Raw genomic sequence first — 27,183 nt, 5'->3', positions numbered from 1 at the left:
ACGTAGTCTTAGAAGCCATGCACTGGCACTTCCACTATACTCTGCAGGTGGAGATAGCTATAAAGTTCTATTTAGATTCAAGAGGAGGAAATGTAGGCCCTTCTCCCAGTGGAGGAGTTTTGATGTCTATGAATTATTTTCGGCTGTATGATGTGGATAAAATGATGTAAGCCACTTCTAGACCTACACACAATGCTCCATGTGCTACCCACTCTTTTTTCCCCCCATGCAGTGGCAACAGTGCAGAATACACGTTGAAGATGATAATGACACTAAAGTCAAGGGATCTCCCAGTCATCACTTGGAGGAGCACCAAGCAATCCATATTGATCTTTGTGAGTGTGATAATTAAGCTTTTCATGTGTTAATTTTCTAAGATCTGGTAATTGCAACAGGAATCTTATCCCTTTCGCCAAACTTTGTCTGAGCCAATGTATTTCTATTTCTGTGTTAATAGCAAGTCTATCAGGATGACAAATCTGTGATGAAAACAAGACACCAGAATTAATTCGTCTTCTTCCTTAAAATCTATGCACCTACTCCCACCCTAAGTAGTACTGAGCAGTAAAATGCCCATGAAAGAGGAGAATAAAGTCATGGGACTGCCTAGGTCTTGACCAACAGGATCACTGACTATATCCAAGAAGATCCTGGTCACATCAAACAGTGGAAAAGGGAAAATGTTGAGATAACTTTGGTAATATTCAATCCTTCTTTGGAGGAACTTGAGGAAAATGGAGGTTGTTGTGTTGGAAATGATTGGCAGGTAGGTGTCTGCAGGGGCCCTTACCACACCAGAGAAGACATTGTCTGAAGGAGGAAGTGTGCATGATGTTTGTCCCAATAAAAAGCCTGGGAGAACAACTGTAAAGTGATATTTAAAACTGATGCTTTTATAAGGATCCAGCTTATAGGCTGATAGAGGATTTTCACTGGACTTGGAAAACCATTTTCCATCCTTTCCCCACCCACATTCTGTAATTAAGCAACGCTCCTAGTGCTAAATCTATGTGTGAAATGACATGCTTAAAGGATACATTTTTAAAAGGTTTTATTTGGAAAGAATTTTGACAATAATAATAAGTTCAATAATAACAAAATAATAGAGATAATAATTTCAAGAAATAATATTTTTTTCCTAAACTGTTTGAGAGAAAGTTGCACACATCCTGGCTCTCTACTCCTAAATTTTTTCTATTTACTCTTAAATATTTCAGTGTATATTTTCTAGGAGTAAAGATATTTTTACATAACCATAGTACAATGATCAACCTCAGTGAATTCAACACTGACAATATTTTATCTAATCCACCATCAGATTTCAGATTATATTATTGAGTCAATAATATACATTTAGCATTTCCCCCCCTAAACATATGTTGTCAGTCTCTTATGATCTCCTTTAATCTGGAACATTTATATAATATTTCTTTGTACTTATGATATGACAGTTTTGAATGATACAGTTCCATATTTTTCTTTTTCCTATTGCCTCATGATTAAATTCAGGCAGTGCATCCCTGGCATGGGTATGTTTAAGATTTTAGGGGACTGACCAAATGTTTTCCAAAGTTGCCATGGCCATTTTCACTCCCAGTAGCAATGTATGAGAGTTCTGTATCTTGATATTGTCAGCATTTTCTTAAAAGAAATCTTAATATGGTCATCTTTTCATATGATTATTTGTCCATATATCTTCTGTAGTGAAGTGTCTGTTCAAATTTTTTGTTGGATTTTTTTTATTGAATTTGAAAGTTTACTATGTATTCTGGGTAAGTTCTTTATCTAATATGTGTTTTGTAAATATTGTCCCCCAGTTGCTTGGCTTGTCTTTTCATTTGTTAACAGTGACTTTTTATTTATTTTATTTTATTTTATTTTATTTTATTTTATTTTATTTTATTTTATTAATTTATTTTTTTTTAAATATATTTTATTGATTTTTCACAGAGAGGAAGGGAGAGAGATAGAAAGTTAGAAACATCGATGAGAGAGAAACATCAATCAGCTGCCTCCTGCACATCTCCTACTGGGGATGTGCCCGCAACCCAGGTACATGCCCTTGACCGGAATCGAACCCGGGACCTTTCAGTCCGCAGGCCGACGCTCTATCCACCGAGCCAAACCGGTTTCGGCTATTTTATTTTTTAAAATATATTTTATTGATTTTTTACAGAGAGGAAGGGAGAGGGATAGAGAGTTAGAAAGTCGATGAGAGAGAAACATCAATCAGCTGCCTCCTGCACACCCCCTACTGGGGATGTGCCCTCAACTAAGGTACATGCCCTTGACTGGAATTGAACCTGGGACCCTTCAGTCCGCAGACCAACGCTCTATCCACTGAGCCAAACTGGTTAGGGCAAAAGTGACTTTTTAAGAATAGATTTTCATTTTGGTAAAGTTCCATTTATCAACTTTTCTTCATGTATTGTATTTTTGGTATCATATTTAAGAAATATTTGTCTAATCCAAGGTCACAAAGATTTTCTGCTATGTTTAATTTCACATTTAGGTTTACAGTCCATTTTTAATTTATTTTTATATATGGCATAAAGTACAGATTGAAGCTGTGTATATTTTCCATGGTTAATTTTTAATTTATTTTTCTGCAAAGAAGATATTAAGTCAAAGAGACATCTTACAAACGATAGAGTCTTTAACTGAAAGAAGTACAAAAAATGTAAGACTAATGCTGCCTGGCTTAGTTTTAATGAGAAAGACTTAGAGTCAAGGTAGACTACGTGCTCACCTAATATCAACAGTGTGCCTCAGCTGTTAAAATAGGTTGACAAAGTGGCATCCAGCTCAAAGGAGGTACTAATTCTATTATTTTCTATGGTGGACAAGCTATTTTGAATTGAAATTAACTTTTTGTGTGATTTTTTTGAGAAAGACACTGACAAAAAGAAAGGATGAGAATAATCTTGTTAGGTTTGGCCTATATGGGCGGGGACAGGAAGGTGTGAGGACACTGGGGGCTGGACATCATTTCTGAGGAACAACGAAGAGTCTGCTCTTTGGAAAGGCAGCCTAGGGTTAAAACTCAAACTTTGACATCAGCCAATCTGTTTTTAAATCTCAATCCTTTATCACTTTATTTGTGGAACCTTAAGTGACTTACTTAACCTCTCTGATTTTTTTGTTTCCATTCTCACAAAATGTAAGTAAGAAAAACCCCTATCTCATAGTTTTTGTCGTGAGCAATCAAGATAATCCATGTTAAATGCTTAGTTCAATGCCTGCAGTTTTGTATGTGCTTAAAAAATGCTATTTATTATTTTTCCACTGAAGTTTTAATCACTTAGTTTCTACCATGTATCAGGCTATGGGGGTATCAAAATGAGATAATCCCTTAAAAAGCTTAGCCTCATAGAATTGGAAATTGGACCAATAGAGGCAGGCTAGTAGAGACTGAACTTAGCTGTTTGCATAGGAGCTATCTTATGTGCTTATGTGTGCATGTGTGTTTGTGTGCTGTGTGAGATATGACTGAGGATGTGTACATTTATCATGGTGGAATTTTTGTTTTCCTGCACGACCCAAATAGGATGCGTATTTGAGATGATGGAATCTTCAATTGAAAGAAGTATGATAAATGAAAGATTAATGAGCCATCTGAGTCAGCCTGGGGGCAAAAGGTCAACCATAGTTTTCCAGAGGGCTGACCCTTGAACTAAGACCTGAAGCAATCAGCCAACCTGGAGTGGGGTGCGGGCAGGGCATAGCAGGTGATCCACACTGAGCAGTCAGCCAGCTTTCTAGAGCACAGTGCGAAGAGCATGAGTTATGGAGCTAGAGCTAGATAGACCGGATTTTGAAAATTCTGGGCAAATGACTTAACTTCTTTGAACCCCATTCTCTTCACTTATGAAGCAGTAATTTGTATACTCCGCATACATGTACGGCTGACAGGACAATTGTGTAACTCGTAGTGAAAACCCAATAGGCTTAACTGTTTTTCTAATTATCCTCATAACTCAAGTGATCTAAATAGTCTGGAGCAGAGGATGAAGCAGGGAATGGTGGAGTAGACTTGAGAGGCAGCAGGGATAGAAGATAAATGGGCTGGATTGTATGTTAAGGAAGGTAGATGCTATCTCTGAGACAATGATTAGCCAGGGAGGAGTCTTAAGCAAATAGTACAAATTTAAAAAAAAGCACTTGGGCACCAGATAGGTCACAGTGATGGCAAACCTATGACATGTGTGTCAGAGGTGACACACGAACTCATTTTTTTGGTTGATTTTTCTTTGTTAAATGGCATTTAAATATATAAACTAAATATCAAAAATATAAATCTTTGTTTTACTATGGTTGCAAATATCAAAAAATTTCTATATGTGACATGGCACCAGAGTTAAGTTAGGGTTTTTCAAAATGCTGACACGCCGAGCTCAAAAGGTTCGCCATCACTGAATAGGACAACAAATTACAGGAGGTCTGACTGGAGGCAGGGAGAATAGTTAGGAGACTTGTTGAAATCCAGGCAAGAAATGAAGCCTGCAGCAACCAAAGCCACACAAGGAGGTAAAGAGTAGAGGGCTGAGTGGGCAGCATTCAAGAGGCAGCACCAGAGGCTTGGTTGGCTGTCAGAGGTGAAGTGAGAGCTGGAGGTGAGCATGACATACAGGCATCTGACTTGCGTGAGACAGGAGAAGATGGGATGGAACAGATTTGTAGGGAAAGAAAATGTGTTCACATTCTTCTTGAGGTAGCTGTGGTCCATCAAATGGAGAAGTCCTGTGAGCAGTAATATTTAGGTGTAGAGCCTAAAGCAGTGGTTCTCAACCTTCCTAATGCCACGACCCTTTAATACAGTTCCTCATGTTGTGGTGAATCCCAACCATAAAATTATTTTTGTTGCTACTTCATAACTGTAATGTTGCTACTGTTATGAACCTTAATGTAAATATCTGATATGCAGGATGGTCTTAGTCGACCCCTGTGAAAGGGTTGTTTGACCCCCAAAGGGGTCGCAACCCACAGGTTGAGAACCGCTGGTTTAAGCATTCTGAGCCTCAGTTTCCTTATCAGTTTAGAGCAAAAACAGTTAACTCACATAATATAACACATCCATATGATATAATTCTCATTTTACAGCTGAACAAACCAAGTCCCAGAGAGGTTGAAAGATTTGTTCAAAGTCACACGACTGGTAAGAATGGAGCCTGATCTCAGATTGGCGTGGGTTTAAACTCTAAATCCAATAGGTGAAGGTAGAAGGGAGGAGAAAAGGGCTCAAATTAGAAAGAACATTTTAGCAATTAGAAACACCTGGTGATGGACTAAGCCAGGGGTGGGCAAACTTTTTGACTCGAGGGCCACAATGGGTTCTTAAACTGGACCGGAGGGCTGGAACAAAAGATGGATGGAGTGTTTGTGTGAACTAATATAAATTCAAAGTAAACATCATTACATAAAAGGGTACGGTCTTTTTTTTTCAATAGTTTTATTCATTTCAAACGGGCTGGATCCGGCCCGCGGGCCATAGTTTGCCCACGGCTGGACTAAGCCCTATCACAAAGAAGGCCCTGTAATGGAGATGTTGGCTTACAGCCTGGTTGAATAGCCTCTAAGATGAACAATCACTTTGTAACAGGTAAATATACATTTATGTGCTTGTATCCTTCACCAGAAGATGAGTTTCTTTTTTTTTTTTTTTTTAAATATATTTTATTGATTTTTTACAGAGAGGAAGGGAGAGAGATAGAGAGTCAGAAACATCGATGAGAGAGAAACATCGATCAGCTGCCTCCTGCACACTCCCTACTGGGGATGTGCCCGCAACCAAGGTACATGCCCTTGACCGGAATCGAACCTGGGACCTTTCAGTCTGCAGGCCGATGCTCTATCCACTGAGCCAAAACGGTTTTGGCAGAAGATGAGTTTCTTAAAGTTTTACTAATTTTTTAATTTCTTGACTTACTGCAGTACCTGGGATATAATGAGAGCTCAATAGGTGTGCTGGCTGGCTGGCTGGCTTCAGAGGGGATCCTTGTACTAAGAAGTTAGACATTATATCTGTATTCTAAGACCCTTCCTGGGTCTAAGGCTCTGAATTCTCTGAGACGTAAATAAGAAATTTCCAACAGGGGTCAGTTCTGAGTAGCAGAGGCTAGAAATGAAAGATGACCAGGCACCAGCAAGACAAAAAGAAGCACGTATTTGACCTCCATTACCCAATTCACAAGTATATGGTAACAGAAGGAAACTAGACTTTTGGTGGTGGATACACAAAAAGTATAGATATATCCAATTATAATGTTGTACACCTGGAACTTAAATGTCATTAACCAAGCTTACATAAAAACTAACGACAAATAAAACAAACAAACAAACAAACAAACAAACACTACAAGAAGGAGCAGGGTGGTGATTCAAGGTCAGGAGTCCAGTTCAGAAATAAGAACCAATATGAGGTATGGATGGGGGAATGCAGACACCCAGCATACCAAGGCTTTACTACAAATGCCTACTATTAACAGCCAAGCCAGGATGGGACAGGATGGCTGACACTGAGCCAGTCAAGTTCTCAGGCTCTGCGCTGGCAAGTAGCTTAGACCCCATGGGGCTGGGCCATGTTTGCATTTACCCCAAGAATCCTGGGTGCACTAAAGTGTTGTCACCTGGATGTGCTGGAAAGAAAGGTGTAAAATCCTTACCTGTTTGGCTGGACAAAAGAAAGAGCACCTTTGAGAATCCTCACGGAAATGCTCTGAAAATGAAGGGTCAAGAGCAAGGCATGTCATATCCATTATATGAATCCATGCTCAAAGCAAACCAGCCCAGTTTGTGTGATGACCCTGTCTTTATAACAAATAATACTGAAGCTCTGAGAGATTCAGCATCCAGTCTAGGATCACAGAGGTAGAAAATGGGAAATATAGAATTAATCCCAGACTCCCGGGATTAGAAAAAGAGAGCTTCTCTGGTCATAAAACTTCTTAAAATTGGTCTTTTCTCCATGGAGATATCAATACCAGAGATAAAACACTGATGTAAAATTAAGGCAGCCCTTTTAGAGCTGGGGATCTCACTTGGGAGAGAAAGAAAGACTTTGTCTGTTAGGTTTTGTTCCTTGATTCCAGATGCAGGGCTAATGATCCCACCAAACTTCTGGATGTGATTGGAATTACTCTCAGAAGCTACAGCAGTGTTTGGAATCATCGAGGAGACCATGTCTGAAAGTGTCAAATGATGGTGACAGATGGGTAAACAGACTGTGGCGGCAAGAGTGTGTGTGGCTGTTGTATTAATCTTTGCAAAGGATGGTGTGAGGAACTCATTCTGTGCAGAGTTTGGAAAGCATCGGATAGCAGGTTCTTTGTGGGAGCTGGATTCCAGTTCTGCAGGTGGCAGGCATCTCTCTGGGTAGCTCTCCAAGCATCAGGCCTGGAGAATGACTTCAAGTCCTTTTGAAGTGCTTTGTTCTTTCCTTCCTGCCCCCACTGGCCTTTGTTCCTGGCTGAGCTAATTTGGCTCAGTGGTTAATTAACAGGCTCCAAAGTTAAGGGGAACAATGACAGAAGCACTGGTGTTCCCTCTACCTGGCTTTTCATTTTTAGGAGGTGGGTAATGGGGGATGGGAGGACTTGCATTCATACCCACTCTTCTAAGCTGTTTCCTCAGTCACATGATGTGCTAAATTCTGTCTCTTCCTAAACTCAGCTTCTGGTGCTGTGACATCCTTAGTAAGTTCATGGGTTGACATGGTGACCACCAGAACCCATTTGTGAGAAAGCTGAAGGTTTTTTTTTCATTTTCCTGGAAAGTAAGCTGCCTCTATCCACAAGGATAGAGAAGGCAAGGGGACACCAACCAGGGTCTATGAGATAACCCAGATAACATATTTGACCTCATAATGTTCCCAAAAGCTCTGTGGTGGTGCTCTGGCTTGCCCAAGCTCAGAAACATGCACAGATGTTGTCAGGTTTCCAAGCTTTGTGCTACACTTACACAAAACCTCAATTTGTAAAAAGGTCTATTGCGATTTGTACAGATTGGGGCATGGCTTCCTACTAACCCAGCCTCTGAAGGTTATTCAGGCCTGTTTATTTCTGGATTCTTGGTCACAGGAAAGGCTCTAGGAGAGTTTTCAGTATCTGTTAATTTTTTTTTTTTTTACCTTGGTATTCAGAAAGGCTAATAAATTAATCTGAGCTCACTAAGGGGTAACTAAGACCATAATTTTCATAATTTTCAGCAGGACCCCAGCTAACTTTGGCCCGCTGACATCACAGATATACTGAATGGATGCAAGGATTAAGGCAAAGCCGCGTGGGGGTGAGTCTGTCTACTGTCGTCCCACCTCCCATTCTTCCCCTACCTCACATCTCTAATGATTACCTGGAGGATAGTTTCTCTGTAATTAATTCACCTTGAGTGACCAGGGACAACGTACTCCTGCTCCTACAAGATCATAAACTATAGAGACTAAGATAGACTGTGAGCTCACAAAGAGGGTTGGGATCCCTAATTTTCCACTCATGAGCTACAGGACCACTGGCCCCATCCTGTGATTTCTTTGTACCTCAGTTTCCTCATTTGTAAAGGAGAATAACAGAACCTATTTACAGGGTTATCCTGAGATTAAATGAGTTACTATGTGTAAAATACTTAAAATAATGATTTTTTTTACCCATCTTTGCCTTTCATAGAGAGATGGGTAATGGTATAAATCTAAGAACATTTCTCAATGAGAGTAAAAACTATGAAGCAATGGCTTTCTGGGTGGTTTATGGTTTAAGATCATTTCAAAGTGCTTTGTTCTATAGTCAGCCAATGGTGAATCTTGTATTCCGTGTTTTGTTTTGTTTTTCTTCCCCCATTGCCATGCTTTCTAAGTGCTTTGATTCTCTAAGGTGATAGTCAGTTGATACTATTGACCAATCAATTTTAACAGGCATTTTTTAAAAAATAATAAGAATAACCAACCATTATATAGGAGCATAAAATATTAAAATGCTTCTCTTTATGTGGCATGCAGTCTTTCAGATAACACCCAGTGGCCCTACCTCCTGGCCTTGTGTAATCTTCTTCCCTTGAGTAATGTGCTCCTGACAAATAGAGTATGCGGTCAATGAGGGGATGGCTCTTTCATGATTAAGTTACAAAAGATTGCGACTCCTTCTTGCTAGCAGTCTCTCCCTCTTATTGCTTTGATGGCGCAAGCTACCATGTTGGAGAGGCCCACATGGGATGAAATGAGTGGTGACCTCTGGCCAAAAACCAGAGAGGAACTGAGGTCCTCATGTAACTGAATCCCACCAATAACCACTAATGCAGCTTGGAAGTAGATTCTTTTCCAGTGGGGCTTTCAGTTGAATCCCTAGTCCTGGCCAACATCTCAATTGCAGTCTTACAAGAGATCTCAAAGCTGAGAATTCAGCTAAGTGCCTGGTGTTCTACCAACAGAAACTGAAATAATAAATGAGTGTTAAGTCACTCAGTTTTAGGGTAATTCATTATACAGTAAGAGGCAAATACTAGATTATCTGATTTCATTCTTGCATCATTTCTCAGAGAGGCCAAGTAACTACTGCCAGATCACACAGCTAGAAAGTTGTAGACCTGGCACTTGACCCCATTCACAGCTGCTTTTCTGAAAAGAACATAGGGTCCCAGAGTGTTTCCTAAGATTTCCTTTATGCACTTTAGCTCTGATTTTCCAGAATGACATGCCTGCTTTCTTTGTCTGGTGTGGGAAAAGAGCTAATGATCACTGATCACCAGTCCGGCTAGGAACTTTGCACATGTCACCACACCAATCCTCCCAGCTTGGTAAAGTGGGTGTCACTGCACTGGGTTTCCCAAGGTGGGTTCTGTAGGCACGAATCGCTGCAGGTACTCTGTGAAAAGTATTCCATGGCCCAATACATTTGGGAAAATACTATATGTCTCCCTTGGAAACTCACTCTGCATGTGAGTCCACTAAAGGTTCAGAGGAGTTGCAGCAAGGAAACGTGCTTAATCTTGTCTAACATCATAGATCCTAGTTCTATCAGACTACAATAACCTATCATCTCAAGGAATAGTCCACAAAAATACACTTTTGGGAATGTTGGTTTATGGGCAGTTTTGACACGTACTTTTTTCAACCATGCCTCACAAGAACTTTGTAATTACAAAATAGCGTTTTCCATTTTACAGATGAGAAAACTGATTATCAGGGAGTTGTGAAATCATCATCAAATAATGTTTGCCCAGGAAAGGTGGCTGATCTATGCAACATTTGTGGTAAATCTCTCCTCTGTCTCCCCTCTTTTCTTTTTTAAATTTCTCCTAAGGTCACAAGACATATTTAAAAATATATATTAAAAAAATTGTTCTGTGACCTAGTTGCACCATATCATGTTCTCTTGCATTTTCAGATCGTCATCACCTTTCCTAAAATCCTTGTCATCTATCATGTCCCTGAATGTCTGTGTTTCTCAGTCTTCTCTCTGCTGCCCCCTTTAGCACCTCTCCCTGGAGAGTTACCTCACTCACAGAGCTGCAGGTTAGCCCTGAACTGTGGTGATATTCAAGCCCAGCCCCTTCCTCAGACCCCTCCCTGGGGCTCAGATCATTATGTACAATTCTTCTTCAATAGTCCTCCGGATAGAGACTCTATCAGTGCCTCAGCTTCAAGCTAAATTAATCATCCCTTCCATTCCAATCTTTAAGCCGTTTTTTTCTTGTGTGTGTCCTTTCTAAGCTGAGTGGCATCGATTCAGGAACCTGGGAAGACATCTATATTCCTACCTCCTGATGAGTTACATTCAAGTCTTAACAATCCCACATTCCTCACTCCTCTGATGGCCTCCTGTGACCACTGTCTTCTCATCACCACCCATCCTCCCAGCTGCTTCCTTGCATGGATATCTTTTATATGTGCAAGTCTGATCCTATAGGCTCTGTTTGGCAGCTTAGAAAGGGTCCCCATTATCTCTACAATCAAGTTCTTGTTCTTCAATGTCTGTATAAGGAAGTGTGTTCACTCACCTTCCTCAGCGTATTTCCCAGGGGTTCCATGAACTTCCTGCTTTACTTAAAATCTCCTATTCTTCAGCTTGGACTCAGCTTACATTCCTGGCCACATATGCTTAATTCTTTCTTAAAATACTGCTTGACAAATGATCAACTGCTGACAAGTAAAACATTCTGCCTTAGAGTACATCTTGGGAGATAATACCCAGTGTGTATCAAGCATTTTTAGAAATATTCTTACTTCTTGATTCTGTAAAATTCCACCTCTGAGAATTCTGGCTTGGGAAACAATATATATAAAAGCCTAAGCAACCATTTTGATGGAAGGACCAGAATGATTGGTTGCTATGATGTGCACTGACCACCAGGGTGGCTGACGCTCAATGCAGGAGCTGTCCCAGCCAGCAATCCTTGATTGCCAATGGGGCCTGTTGGCCAAACTCCTGGTTCCTCCCCCCCACCCCACTAGGAGGCCCCTATCGCCTGATTGGGGTCGGACCCCGGGCTAGGATGGGGAACCAGGAGTGGGTGGTGGTGGATGTGGCCCCTTTCCCCCCTTTCCCAGGGCGGGCCAAGGGCTAGCTCCCTGGGCCAGCTGCCAATCTCCTGGGTCCCTCTCCTGTTTCCTCTCCAGCCAGCAGGCCTGATTGGCCTGCCACTCACCCACAGAGGTGGCAGCTGGCCCTTCCCCCTTGGCAGGCCCCAGGCTGGGATGGTGAACCAGGGTTGGATGGCAGTGGATGTGGGCTGTGAGGGAAGGAGGGGAGTAGGGGGGGAGGCGGAGAACCTGATTGGCCCTTTTCGCCGGCTAGGTTTAGGGACCCAACCCATGCACAAATTTTGTGCATCGGGCCCCTAGTGTAATATATGAAACATGCTTTAGACCTAGAGATGTCCATAACAATGTTATTCATAAAGAATGGTATAAAATAGGGTAATGGTCAAGTTAATTATGGAATATCCACCACACAGAATACATTCATGTGATAAATATAAAAATGATGTAGCAACTTTGTACCTACTTTAAATTTAAGCAACAGGAATACAAGGGAGGCAAATTGTTATATATTATTGAAATTGTTAAATATGTGGGGAGATGCGATGAAAAAGCATGCAAAACACCACTGGTTATGGGGTTTTGAGTTACACAAATGTGTTATTTATTTATTTTTTTTTGATTAAGAAAAAATGTGTAGGTTTATGTTGTTTTTATATTGAAAAAGAAATATTTTTATTTAATGTTAGAGATTTTGAAGTAAATAAAGGAGGAATTTTATTCACTGAACCCTTAAACTGAAAAGAAATGCTGGAAAGCCCACATTGAAGTAGCAAACTTCCAAAACATCTGAAAACGTTCCCTAGCCTTTCTGTCCAAAGCGAATGCTTCATGGCACCTGGCACTGTATGAGAGACAGTCTTGGGGTGGGCGTGGGGGTTAGGATTGCAGGCTCTAGAGCAAGACTGCTGGTGCTTGCTTCTCTGTGTCTGTTTCCTTCTTTATACAATGCACATTCTAATAGGACCCATGTCATAGAGCTGTTATGAAGATTAAATCAGTTAATTTAGGGCAAGTCCATAGAATAGTGTTTGACAAAGAGTAAGGCTCAACAAACATTGATTTTAACAACAACAACAATAATAACATGGACTATGCCTATATGGATTCTTTGTGGATCCCTTGTGGGTATCTTTATCTATAGTTGCCACCTTAGCTCCTTATACATGGAAGGTCTTTAAGCAATATTGTTGCTAAGTCATTGAGCTAAAAAAGAGAATGCAAGTTCTCCAAAACAAAATGAGCACCTGGGACCCTTCCCCAGAAGGGCTGGCACCAAAGCTGATTCTCTGGGACTCTGAGGCCTCTGGCAACCCAGAAGGAGGGCAGGGTCAGAATTCCAGGTCTGCAACCTCCACAGAGTGCACAGCACCCTGCTGTTCTTGGATTCTGACCTCTCAGCCTTGCCCGGTCCTGGTTGGGAAACCAGGAGCTTTAGATGTGACCCTGACTCCTGCTGCCTAAGAACAAAGGGCAATAATGGCTCTTTTGTGAGAGGCCGGTTAAGCGGAAGCAAAGGGCTGGTTCACCAAAGGCCGACCTGATCACTGATCAATTTCTGAAATAAATACCCTGCCCATACCCAACTTCCCTTTTGATAACAACTCAACCTTTGCCGGGAGGTCTCCAGCTCTTTCGGACACATTTCTTCAGGGATTATGTTGATCTTTAGGGTCATTTTGGAACATCTTGTCCCCACTCCCAGGTTTGTTGTCTCCAACATAATAAACTTCACGCTCGGAGAAAATGGGCTCTGTGAACCCAACTTCAAAGGTTGGCCATGTGGATGTAACAATGGACTTGAACCAGACCTAAGGAGGGCTGCCCAGCAGGCACTCCTTAACTTGGCAACTATTGTGCTCCAAGTCATTTCTGCGTCCACAGTTGAACAATGCATTTGGCAACCCAACGAGGTCTTCTTTCAAAGCAAAGTTACTCTTGCCAGCAGTGCCAAGTAGAGGGCCCTGGGTACAAAACACTCCATTTATTTTTTTCAAAATCAAAGTATTACACTAAGTGAAAATAATAAAAATATTTTTTTCTTTAAAAAAATGCCATATAACTACACCAAAGGTAACATTTGCATAAACGAAAGAGAATTTTCCTATAATCCTAGCCCCATTATCAAAACATCAGCATCTTCTTAAGTACCTCTACTTCTGGTCTTTCTGTTTTCCTTTTTAACATAGTTGTAATAAGTATAAAAAAATGTGCCTCTCTGTTGCTTGTTTTACTTAGCATTATAATAGGCATGAAGTTGCTGAATCATCTTTTTACCTAATGTTTTAATGGCTGTAGAGCCTTCCCTAAGAATAATGTGCCATAAAAAAATGCAATCAGTTTTGGAGGAATGTTGTGCTATTATAAATAAGATTGTGATGAGATTTTTAAAATTTGTTTTGCATTTTGATAAAACTGCCATTTTTCTCTCTCCCCTAAAATGAAGACTCTAAATTCACTGCAGTATAAGAATGTGGTTTTGGACTAAGGCAATTAAAAAAATCTTCCAATAATTTATTATGAAATAGTTCAAACCTACAGAAAAGTTGAAAGAATTTAATATGCTGATTCAGGGTGACTTTTGAGCACAAATACATGTCCTTGAAGATGCTGAACAGTAATTGTGCATATATGTTGGATTGTCTCCACTTAAAGAAGAATCCAGGAAGAATCTGGATGGTTCTGGAGGCAAAGGGTTCACGCTGGAAAAGCAACTTCCAACACCATTCTCTTCAAGAATGCTGAGGACTAGCAAAGACAAAAGTCCTTGCACACAATTCAAATGTGGATTTCCCCCATTAATGGTAGCTCCTTCAGAACAGCTCAGTGCCCCAGAGTTCAATTCCTCACCTTGGGGATGTAGGCAGTGCTCAAGAATGCAACAAGAGGTGGGATCTCTGCCCTCAATCTGACATGGTATCTGGGATCTGAAGCAGGAGGAATTGTCGCTGAATCTCACAGGCTGCACTTCCCCAACTTCCTTTTCTTCATTCCTCCATAAAAGCAAGTCAATTGTCTCGATTTCTGCTAATAACAATTTTAGCAAGCACCGAGCACACTGCCTACACAAGCGTCGTCGTTTCATTCTATGGATGCAGACACTGAGCCTGGGAAAGATTAAATGGTGTGATCATAGAAGAAATCAGCTCATCTTGGACGCTATCTAACCAGGGCTAGAACTCGCTCCTCTGGACTCCGAAGTCCTGTTTTTTGTTTGTTTGTTTTTCAGCCTGGCCATGGTTTCCACTTTGCACATATAAGAAGCTATGCTTATGTAATTTGGCACTCCTCCAGCCTTGTGTCATTTTGGACTCTGGGGCCACTCTCATTTTGTGTAAACAGCGGTGTCCTGGTCACAGCAAACCGTTGTTAGTGTGGAAATACATACCAGAAGTCAGAACCAGAAGTCACGAGAGCTCACAGAGATGGCTGCCCTCAGGGCATGAGGTTTGGGAGACTGCTTTCTATAACTGGGCCACTTTCCCTACAGAAAAATGCCCTCTGCCCTGTGCATATTCCACAATGGCCAACTTTAGGGTTTCTTCTTCTTTTTTTTCAGCCCTCCAGAAAAGCAGGTATTCAATGTGAAGAATAAAGAGTGAATGTTGGAAAACTATTGGGAAGACCTTTTCTAATGGGGCCATCTGCTTGCCCTTTGGAAAAAATCAATGAATTTGATTTTTAGACAGTAAGTTCCTTAAGCTTGAAAATATTCATTGGAATACCATGGGCGAACAAAGTCCACCCTTTCAGCTCTCATTGATTTCTCTTAGTTTGGTCAGATGCTGTCGGGTCTGGGGAAGTTTGGTGGTGAAAATCGCACTCAGCAAGGAGCTTGCATGAACCAGCAGTGCCTCCACTGCAAATAGGACAGTGTTCTAAGCAGAGGACATTTTTTAAGACAATATGACTCTTCTCAGAAACAAATACAAATTCTGTAACAAAACCCATTGGACCAGTAAAAATACAGTGGAGATGCCTTCATAATTTGGAACTTTATAACTTGTAAGTTAATATTTTGTCCCAAGATTAATGATAAAAAGCTACCCATTAATGATTGGTTATGAAATTTATTGCCAAATTGGCCTCCTTTTGGGGCTGGTGGGTGGTGAAGTACAATTGATTCTGATGAATTAGAGAGAAGTGAACCTGGGATGATGAAGTTGAGGAAGGATTCTGTTGAAGGCCATATCTTGGAGGCCCACAAATTTCAGCATCTCCCAAGAGAGTGGTGTGCAATTTCACTTTTCATGGGAAAGAGTTCAGGTCCCCTAAGTACCAGTCTATCTCTCTTCACATTGTGACTTGTTAACCTCTTCCTTCAGCTAGTTGCTTCGACTTTATTTCACCCCATCATTATTTCTGTGGCCCAGACTTGCCAATGGGATATCAACATTATTTTGATGAGAATTTTATTTCATCACGAAGATTATAGGCAAATTGTATAATAGCTTTCTGTTTACCAAGAAATCTCTGGCAGAGGGAAATAAAACCAGATAATCTAGGGAAGGGGAAAGGGCACTAACTATTATTGCACCCCTCCTGAATCCAGATGCTTTACATAGATTATCTCAGATAAATTCATCCTGAGGCAATGGTTCTGTGAGAATTGACAAAGAAAGGGAGACTTATGGAAGTTTAGAAGGTTATCTAAGATCTCAAGATCAGAGTGGAAAATCAGGCAGACACAGGGCCAAAATCTAGATTCTTTCCATGGACAAAGCACCAGCTTTAAATGCAGAATACCTGTAACCCTTAGATTAACTTCTGAGGTCTGCAGACCAGCAAGGGAAAGAGTGATAGCATCCACCTAGTAGTGTCTAGGAGTTGGGAAGAGCCCATGAGAGATCTTGGAAGCCTTGAATAAACAAGATTCCCAATAACTCAAGGGCAGTTTTCCTTCACCAGAATGCTGCTTCCCCTTGCTCAGTCAGCAAGGACGATATGACAGTGAGTACAGGAGCCTTGCCTTCTGTTCAGGGCTGCAGCACTTTGAATAATCCAAGCCCACACCTAGCTATCAAGGTATGCAGGGCTGACTTGTTACCTTCAGCCTGTACCAGGGAATGGCCAGATGGCATCCAGGCTGATTCTGTGCCTCTGGCTGACTAATCCGCCCAGGTACAAGAGTAAACAGAGAGCTGGGGGACACCATATGTCCCTGACTCATCGTGCTTGCCAGAATCACCATAGTTCTACATGGCATATGCTTTCCTGGGCCAAGGTAGGGGATGGTTCAGAGGAAATGTATCTTGAAATCAAAGGCTTGAATGATTAAAAACATAAAGACATATAGGGAGTGTGCATCTGTTAGTTATATCCTAACTGATGTTTATTTTTTAAATGTGCTTTGTTTTACATTGTTCAACTTTGCTCCTTCCTTCCAGCACTTGCCATTGCAGGCCCCCAGGGACATGGGTTGAATGGAAGTGTTGAATTCCTATTCTTTGATTACCAGTCTGGAATTTCACCTTAAATTGAAAATGAAGTTGACTGTAGTTTAAAGAATCTCCCGTTGAGATTGGGATATGGCATCCCCATAGGGTGCCAGGTTCTTTGAACCCCTTCAGAGCCTCCCACCATTCTTGTTCCTCCTACTCCCAGCAGAAACTAAAGAAGAAGGTTGTAGATAAGAGCTGCGAGTCAGCTGCTCAGGGGCTGAGAAAATTGCAATGCTCCAGAGGATGGTCCCTTAGCACTCATTAGGAAGATAGTGGCTCATGAAGCTTCTTCTATCACCTCAGTTTCTTAATTAACCAGAGTAATTGGACTATGAGTTAGTCAAGACCAGAGTTTTAAGTGCAGGTTATGGAAGCATTGAGCTGTACGAGTCAGATATGTCCAATATAATTTTTTTCCACATAAAAGGGAATGAAATAATCTATCTAGGGTCTATCATCATGAGAGGTCCAAGAGGATTAGAACTCAAGGTCTCTCTGATCTAGTGCTTTTCTTGAAAGATAGAACCCAGTGGGGGCTCTAGTGTTTGAATCATTTGCTGTGGGCCCCCAGAGGTGGATGTCTGTCTCACATACTGTAGACCTTCAAGCCATTGCCTATGTACTGTAATCAGAGCCATAGGAAGCTTAATAATTGTCCACAGTTGGGATAACAGTGAAAGTCATCTAGACCAAATCTTTAATACTATCAAGAGCTATTCAGCACTCATGGCAGTTTCTTTCTTCCCTATCACATCCAATCCTGAAAAAATTGTGAGGTGGGTCTAATTGCCACTGAGGAAGTTGAGACTTTGGAAGGCCAAACAGGCCATTTAAGCGCCTACTGTTAACTGGACACAGATCACATTTGAACTTGAAGATAGTTCCAAGGCTCTACTCATCGTCTTTAGAATATAGCTCTTAGACATATGGAATTGTATGAATATAGACTGGGAATTTAATGTGTATTCTTAAATACTTGGAAACTCCTGCTCCAGGCCAGCAGCTCATAGATAAGGTTGGACAGAAAAGGCCAACAGGAAGATATATGGGCATGCTTACCTCCACTAGTTACTCCATTTCCAAGCCTCCTCCTGTGCTTCTGGTTCCTGCTGAAAGGACATAGGCTTTTCCCAAATTTCTTTGTGTGTGTGTGTATTTTTCCTGTAATCAAGTCTGTAGCTTTTCTTTTAAAGCCAAAATTCCAACCTAAATTCAGGAATGCTCATAACTCTAGTCCATGATAGAGATTATTGTTTACTACTCTTTAGAAAGCTGGGCTCAATCAATGGAACACCTACTTCTTAAATAGAATAAAGTTGCCTTTAAGAAACAAAATCTTCCCAGGGTGGGAATGGCTGGGGGCAAATGGGGGGGGGGAGGTGTCATCAATCGGGGCGGGGGGGGGGAGAAAGGAGACATATGTAAAACTTCAGACACAAAAGAAAAAAGAAAAGAAAAGAAACAAAATCTTAGAAAAATATCCCTTAGGAATAAAATTTCATGAGTTCTCTTCCAATAGAGTGACATTTTATCAAGAGAGCAGTTGGTGCACAAATTCAATCCAGCCACACCAGCGTAGTTGGTACTGAGGAGAGGTTCACATTAATAACTTACAAGTGAAGGTGTCTTCACTGCAAAAGAGAGATATCTGGAAAAGAAACCAGTTTGAAAAGGCTTCTGCTAATATTAACCAACTGTGTTGGAGTCCCCAAAGCACAGTCTCCTGCCTGACTTCTTGAAACTTCCCATTTGTAGTCTCTGTGGCTACAGTGGCATTTCCACATGTACATCTCCCTCAAGGGGCACCTTTTAGCTGCTGTTTTCAGTGCCTCCAACTATCCTCTGGGTATTTGCCTTTTCATTCACACCCAGACTTCCTCCTTGGGTCACCTTCCTTTTTGCCTGAGGGCTTCCTTCAGAGGAAATCAGGAATCAATGACACCCTGAGAATCTGTGAATAAATACCCAGCTCCCTAGGTGGAACAATTCTGATGTGTACCCTTTGCATCTTCCAGAGGGCCCAGCAGCTGTGACAATACACCTCCGCCAAGAGCAGTAACCTGTGCAAGTCAACATTTGTGCCTTTTCTGTCTTGCTTCCCTACTTTTCTACATTTTTTACAAGGTCACCTTCCAAAATGAATCCTTTCAGTCAGCATTTGGGGAATCCAAATTAAGCAAACTCTGCATACTTGAATCATTTTTCTGTCCCTTCTGCTTTGTCCATCTCAGTTTATGAAAACACCCAACGGCCCCCAAATCAGAAACCAGGGGAGTATTCTTTATTCTCTTTCCTCCACATTTGAAACTCCAACTTTCAATCGGTCATTGATTCCTACGAATTAAACCCCAAATCTTTCCAATCAGTCCTTTCTTAACTTCCAATTCTTTCTAGTTGAATCCCTCAATAAAACTATGGGCAATTTTAACAGCTTTCTAACTCCTCTATATATTTAAAATGTATCCTCTCTCCCATCAGTTCTACATAGAGTACAGTACTTATCCATTGGAAACACACATTTGACCATGTAGTTTCCTGTAGAAACTTCTGATCTCTCACCACTACCTAGAGAAGACCCAGGCTCTGCACATATTCTCATGATCAGGCCCCTACTCTGATTGTCTCTTCTCACGTTGGGCCTCTTCTGGCAGGCCACTCACCATCCACTCTACTTGCAAGACCCCAAATAACCCACCTTCTTTGTCAACACTGGGCTTTGCACATGCTATTTCTTGACTATAGGATACCTTTTTAATACTTTGAGTCTGATGAGTTTGTATATATGTCCAAATAACCTAATTGAAGCCTGGCAGACAAGTTAGAATGATCATTCTTTTTCCTTTTGCACAGGTACTCTCATACGGAGTGCTGTGTATTTTCACATGCATGTGTCTTTCATGCCACTTTGCTGAGGGTCCCTTCAGTGCAGAGAGCTTTTGGATTTCTGTATTTCTTTTTTTTAAATATAGTTTATTGATTTTTTACAGAGAGGAAGGGAGAGGCATAGAAAGTCAGAAACATGGATGAGCGAGAAACATCAATGAGTCGCTTCCTGCACATCCCCTACTGGGGATGTGCCCGCAACCAAGGTACATGCCCTTGATCGGAATTGGACCCGGGACCCTTCAGTCCACAGGCCAATGCTCTATCCACTGAGCCAAACCAGTCAGGGCGATTTCTGTATTTCTTGCATATGCTGCCTAATAAAAAAAGTGGGTGCTCAATAGTTGCATTCCTCTGTTAGCATAGGTAGCTAAATATTACTAAAGGAAGAGAGAAAAGGGAATCAAACATTATTTAGCATAATCAACTAGGGAGCATAGTCTTGCTTCCTTAGGAAGTTACAGCTTCATACACTTCCCACGGCATCCTCTGCCCCCGGACCTAATTCCCCCCAAGCGAAGCAGGCAGGAAAAATCATTACCAGGGGAGAAAGAGAAGCAGCAGGAGACATTCCTCTGCTGGGCACATGTGCAGTGAGAACCAAAATGGCAACCATAAAGGCCTGTCTCTCTAGCCTGAGAAAAGGATTGGACTGGATAAGGGACACAGAATCCAGAAAGAGCTGGAAAATGGATTGGTTAGAGGGTGGGCCCAGTGCAAGCCCACAAAAGTTTGAGAAGTTGATTGGTTCATTTGAAGAGCATCTGGTGTGTTCCAAGCCCAAAATAATATAATCAGCCTAACAAAGAATTAATCTCTCTCTCTCTCTCTCTCTCTCTCTCTCTCTCTCTCTCTCTCCCCCCCCCCCTCCTCCACTCCTCTGTAACACATGCTCATCCTGCTTGCTCACATGTCCTCTCCATAGCAGCCACGTGTATTTAACAGCTGCATGCTGTGCAACACAACACCAGCCAGAGCGCAACTGGGAACAGACTGCACCAGCCAGATGTGAACAGACATGGACTGAACCAATAGCACAAAATGCCTGAACACTGGCCATATTTCTGGGCCTAATAAAAAAAGGCTGAACTTTTTCCATGGCAGGAGGGACAGAGATGAGATATTGGGAACGTGGGGGCAGCCTTCTGTTTTCACCCAAATAAATATCATTGTGCCACAACCTCCTATACCTGGGTCCCTGGAATGCTTTTCTTGCAACTCTGGGAAAGAATATAAATTCCACCTGCAAGACCTTCAAGTGCTTACGTCAAAAGCTGGGAATCATTTTTGACTTTCCTTTCTTTTACACCTCACATATTCATTGCATCAAGACATCCCGTTAGTGCAACCTCAAAAGTACATCTAGAGTCCTGCCACTTCCTACCACCCCCACTGTTACCAACGTGCTCCGCCAGCACCTTGCTCCTGCATTATTGTAGGAGCCTCCTCACTGGTTCCCTTGTTGTTACCCTTTCCTGTCCACAGCCTATTTTCAACAAAGCAGGCAGTCGTCCTCAAAAACTGTTAAGTGAGTTAAGCCACATCCCACCTGCACACTCACCAATGACATTCCATTTCACGGAGATTAATGTAAAAATTCCTACATGCTCAGCCCCCTTACCCCACTGAGATCATCTCCTTCCCCACCCTGCTCATCTGCTCCAGTCCCACCAGACCAGTCCACTTAGTATGCTTAATACCCTCACTTCCTCCATGTTGCTGCACCAATATTACCTTCTTAATGAAAATACCAAGTTTATGATGGTATTTGCCCACATATCCCACACTCCTTTCCTTTCTCTTTATTTCCATAGCACCCATTGTCTTTGAGCATGCACTGAAATTCACTAAGTTCTTACTTTTATTGCTTATCATATGTCTTTGCTCACAAGAAGAAAACCGTAGCAGGGAACTGAAAGTGCTGGGAGCAGTGTCTAGCATGCAGAATGTGGTCAGTAGCTTTATGCATGTGAATAAGGCAACGAGTGGGTATAATTGATTTGAAATGACTTGAGTATCATGGTAGGTATCTAAGAGGCCTTTGAAAATGGCATGCCTCAGAAGCATGGTCCCTTGTTAAAATGCCCTTTTAATTGAACAAATAATATTTGTTAATAATGTTATTAACAAATAATATTTGATAAGTATGGAGTGAGCTCTAATATATAATTAATCTGAAAAAAGTAGGCAAAATTAATTTAAATATTTAATTTAATTTAATATATCCAAACATTATGTCAGTAAGCAATCAACATAAAATTATTAATGAGATTTTTACTTGTTTTTGCATATTAAATCATCAAAATATAACGTGTGTTTTACACTCACAGCACATCTCTGTTTGGACCTGCAACCTCTGAAGTACTTCACAGTTATTTAAGATTTTGAGACTGTGATTGACTGTCAGTAACTGTAATGGCAGAAAGGAAACCATGCATCAGGGGGTCTACTGTACTTGGTTCAGCTACTGGACAACTTTTATGTACGTTCGGAACCACTTGGGTATGTGAATCTACTCTTTCAATTGCAAAATGAAATCTAAATACAGAGCAACTGTATCTGAAGTGAATTTAGGATTTATATTGAGATGTACTCTAAGTATAAAATTTACCCCAGATTCCTAGTACTTAATATAGAAGAATGCAAAATATTTCATTACTTTTATATTGATTATATGTTGAAATTATGCTATTTTGGATGTATTGTTTTCAATAAAATATATAATTAAAATTAACTTCACCTCTGTATTTTTACTTTGTTTATATGTTTTCTAGAAAACAAATATATATTTATAAATAATAGCCACACATATTATATATCAAATATATACCCACAGAGTATTCATTTTAGGTTTTCACAGAACAAAGGAAACTTCAATAAATGTCAAATAACCCACATGTACAGGTTGTACTCTCTGATCATAATGAAATAAAATAAGAAATTAGTAACAACAAAAAAGCTTTAAACATCTTCTTGGCCCCTTGAAAGATATATTTAAAATGTACTATATAGTCACTGGGATTGAGAGAGATTTTAAAATTACAAACTATTTAAAAATAAAAGTGTCAAATGTCAACAGTTGTGTCTCATAGCTAAAGTAGCATTTAAAATTTTGCATAATTTTGAATACATATAATAGTAAGCAAGACATATTGAAAACCAAAGACCAATGAGCATAACTAAACATATAAGGAAAAAAAGAGAAAATAATAATATAATAAAGCCAAAGCAACAAGAAAGAAGGACATAAGAGCAGTAGGAAGGGAAATCAATGGAACAGCCCAAATCTCTACTAAAATGAGATTATTTAAAAAGAATTATCTTAGAGAGATGAAGGAGAGAGAGAGAGAGAGAGAGAGAGAGAGAGAGAGAGAGAGAGAGAGAGAGAAACATAGATCTGTTGCCTCCTATATGTGCCCTGACCAAGGATTGCACCTGCATCCTGGCTATGAGCTCTTATCAGGAATCAAACCCGCCACCTTTTGGTATACTGGATGATGCTTCAACCAACCGAAAAGATTGGCTAAAATCAATTCTTTAATAACTAGAGGCCTGGTGCACAAAATTCGTGCACAGAGGAGGGGTCTCCTCAGCCCAGCCTGCACCCTCTCCAATCTGGGACCTCTTGGGGGGCATTCCTCTCACAATCCTGGACTATTGGCTCCTAATTGCTCACCTCCCTACCAGCCTGATCACCCCTAACTGCTCCCCACCTGCCAGCCTGGTCGCCCCATGCAGCCTGCTGTTCAGTTGTTTGGTCCTTCCTCACTAACCCCCTTGCTGGCCTGATCATAGGCAGCCACCTTGTAAGGGTGTGAGGGTTAATTTGCATATTACCTCTTTATATATAGCATTGGCATGATAAAGGTGGGCATGAAATTCTGTTCACTCATACACTTTAAGACTAGATTAAATGGACAATGGCACAAAAATAATAGTAGTCCTTGACTGAAAGAATCAAAGGGAAGAAGCTGATATGAATCAAAGAAAGTACTTCCACTCCCCAAAACATGCCTGTCAGCACAGATGGCACCATGCACACCTTATGGGATCTACATATATGTCCCACACTGCATATGAAACACATGCTGGGGTGTCTATATGAGTTTGGGAGCCAGAACACAGACAGAGGAGCAAGGTGAAATAATAATATAAAGTAAATTAAGAGGGGCCATGTGTGAACGTGATGTGCCTGAGTATTATTATTATTTCAATTCTGTTCACTTGAGAAGATATATAACATTTCTTTCAAATAATTTTTGGGCAACCTTCACAGCCAATGCTTTTATCCTTCTTTCTTGAATGAAAACAAATATGGTAATGCAATATTTGAGTGTGTCACTTCCCAATGGTTTCTCCTGTTTTGTAGTTTCCAACAGCAAAGCTCTTTAGAATTGAAATGGCTTTTAATTCCCCAGGATATATTCTCAGTGCCTAGATGTTTACTAAATCAGTAGTGCTTAGCTGCTACTGATTGATTCTACATGATAATACCTGATGCTAGCCTAGATGTGTGTGTGTGTGTGTGTGTGTGTGTGTGTGTGTGTGTGTGAGAGAGAGAGAGAGAGAGAGAGAGAGAGAGAGAGAGAGAGAGAGATAGAGAGAGAGAGAGAGAGAGAGAGGGAGGGAGGTGTGTTAAGGAGGGATACATTTCCTTGGTTTCTTTGCTTCTGTAGATGCAATAAAAAACTAATTTTAGGGTTTATCTGCTGGGCACAACATCTTAATTTCATAGCTGGAAATGATTTAATTTAGGCATTGGATGCTGGGGTGAGCCACGCACTGCCTATAAAAGAGGATAGAGGCACCTGAATGGTCTGAAATAACCGATTGATCAAGACATCGCTTTTCCCTGACATATCCAGGTAATGGCCATACCTCCTTTTGCATTGGGCCTGTAGGCCCCCTCCACATCAGCTCTATGCCCTCTTCCTTTGTCTGCAAACAGAGGAGAGGGGCAGTAGGTTGGAGTCCCAGACTCGGTTGGCCTCCAGGTATGTTTCCATTGGTCGCAAGGGCCAGGCTGAGCTTGATTTGCTTCGGTACATAAAGATAAGAAGCTAAGGGCCCCTTCCGAAAGCAAACACCTTTAATTTGCACCACCACCTCGCTGTGATTCAGCGGATGGAATTTATGAGGGTGTTAACCCTTTTCCACAAAAGTAGCAAATGAGTCAGTCCTAATAGGAAATAGAAATCCACAGCAGACTCTCTTTGAAGCCCACGGGAAACGTCCCTGAGAGGGCTGCCACGCCTCCAGAGTGTCCCCCAGAAGTAAGAGTACAGAGTGGCCCAGATCTTTTAAGGAGAAGCAACTCTACCAGTAAAACAAGTCTTTGCATGTGCCAAGTCCTGCTGACCCCTCTCAGCAGCGGGAATTCAGACAGAACTTCAGGAATGCTTTGCGGGGCAGCTATGGTGCATTCAAAGAAGAAAAAACGTCCTTAATCTTTGCAAAACCAACAAAGATAAGCAATAGCTTTAGCTGGGTTGAAATTAGCCAACGCGCTGCTACACAATGTCCTTGGGCCTATTATCCAGGCTCTGACCGCCGAATGGCACTGCTCAAGTATGCTGGCAATGTTTAACAAACCATCTGTCTTCTACCTGTTCCCGCTGAACAGGAGCCTTTGTCTGAGCCGGGGCCCCATCCAGCATGTCTGCTGTCTGCTCAGCAGCCAGGGAAATCTCCTCGCCGCGTTGTATTCATTTCACAGGTCTCTCGATGACGGTTTGTCCTCCACGGAGCGGCGGCTGCTGCTGGAACCTCAGTTTTGAAAAGGGGGGTGTGGATCTGTCTCAGTCTATCTATTACTTCACACACCACCATGGGTGTCAAAGCCTTCTTTGCTTATTTGATTTTTCCCCCTGATTTTTCTTCTTTGAAGAGGAATTTCAACATTCATTCAAAAGTAACTCTTGATAATTCTATTTTTTATCTTGGTTATTTGTTCTTATATTGGAACCCCCTCACTCTCTCATATATATATTTTTTTATTCCTCAGTAAAATATTTTCTGCTTAAATATCACACTTTCAGGAGTTTACTGATTGGTACATAAGTATTAGGCTAAATCATTTGAACTTAATTCTTTCATGGGTCTAAACCAGTCAGATATTGGCATTTTCATATGGCTCAACATATGTTCAAGTATATAAAAATATATATATATTTCCTTGTAAAATTGCCCATTTTGTTTTACAGCACAGGCGTGAGAAGTTAACTAATCCAAATCATGGTTTTCATTTTGTAAAAAATATATTGATAAAGCAAAATTTTCTTTTCAGAATTTATTTCTCCTGCTCTGCCCTCCCCTGCTCAGAAGTAAAACGTTCCCATCTTCTTTTTCCAGGTGTCACAATATTCATGTAATTATGACCATCAGGCACACCTTCACATTGGCAATGGAGGGAATCCCCTTGGAAGTCAGAGCCATCCTTGAAACTCACCCATCAGGCCCTTACACCAGCAGATGGGAGACCGAAGCCTGGACGACAGTCACCACCAAGCTGCCCTATCCCTGGCTCCCACTTGGACTCTCCAGACAAGAGATTCTTATCTATCAAAGGGACTACATTTGATGAGACAAACACTGGGTTAGATGCATGGGGGACTCAAAATGCAAAAGTATAAAGTTGAGAACAGCTCTTTGCTTATAGTTCTTTGAATATAGGTTTACAGTTGTGAGTACATAAAATACTGAGTTAATAAAGCAATTTAATAACCTATTGCATGTCTTTTTCCATACTAACAACCCTAAAATCCCTTTTGCCTGCCCCTGTGCATGTCTGCTTCTGCATCCTACCACAGGAGTTTTGGTTACATTTACTTCATTATTATCATTCTCACAGGTACAACCTCAGCACAGTTTTGTCTTTAGAGCAGATATACCTCATAAAGGCATTCAGATACCTATGCTGCCTTTCCAGAAGAAAACTGGAAAACGAGACAGTCACCATTAACACAGTAGCACAACAAATTTTCTCCTTAAACTTAAAATTTCAGTGAAGCCAGGAAGAAAAGCAGAGATAGAGGGTGGGGAAATCTCTTAAGATTTTAATTCTCAGAGTTTCTAGGCAAAGGGAAACCAATGTGGGAGTGTTCTGCTTGATTGGTGGCCTCATTGGAGACTGGAGGAAAGAGAGATTTCTTCATATTTTTTATTTTTTAAAAAATATATTTTATTGATTTTTTACAGAGAGAAAGGGAGAGGGATAGAGAGTTAGAAACATCGATGAGAGAGAAACATCAACCAGCTGCTTCCTGCAAACCCCCTACTGGAGATGTGCCCGCAACCAAGGTACATGCCCTTGACTGGAATCGAACCTGAGATCCT

At 41.1% G+C, this 27,183-nt stretch overlaps 1 long non-coding RNA gene across 3 annotated transcripts; it reads left to right on the top strand.

The window, feature by feature from the left end:
• Nucleotides 1-228: 228 nt before the first annotated feature.
• LOC118663766 lies at nt 229-26,563 on the top strand. 3 transcript variants are annotated; one of them, XR_004970137.1, is made up of 6 exons: nt 229-335; nt 8,204-8,283; nt 10,150-10,236; nt 22,179-22,350; nt 24,604-24,713; nt 26,200-26,563. It is a non-coding gene; the product is annotated as an uncharacterized LOC118663766 (long non-coding RNA). The 3 variants fall into 3 exon arrangements; XR_004970135.1 differs by lacking the exon at nt 24,604-24,713; XR_004970136.1 differs by lacking the exon at nt 24,604-24,713 and having other exon boundaries at nt 231-335; nt 8,207-8,283.
• Nucleotides 26,564-27,183: the final 620 nt, after the last annotated feature.

The sequence above is a fragment of the Myotis myotis genome, unplaced genomic scaffold (genome assembly GCF_014108235.1).
Source record: "Myotis myotis isolate mMyoMyo1 unplaced genomic scaffold, mMyoMyo1.p scaffold_m19_p_9, whole genome shotgun sequence".
NCBI classification, from domain to species: Eukaryota; Metazoa; Chordata; class Mammalia; order Chiroptera; family Vespertilionidae; genus Myotis; species Myotis myotis.
This window is presented reverse-complemented; position numbering and strand designations above follow the sequence as displayed.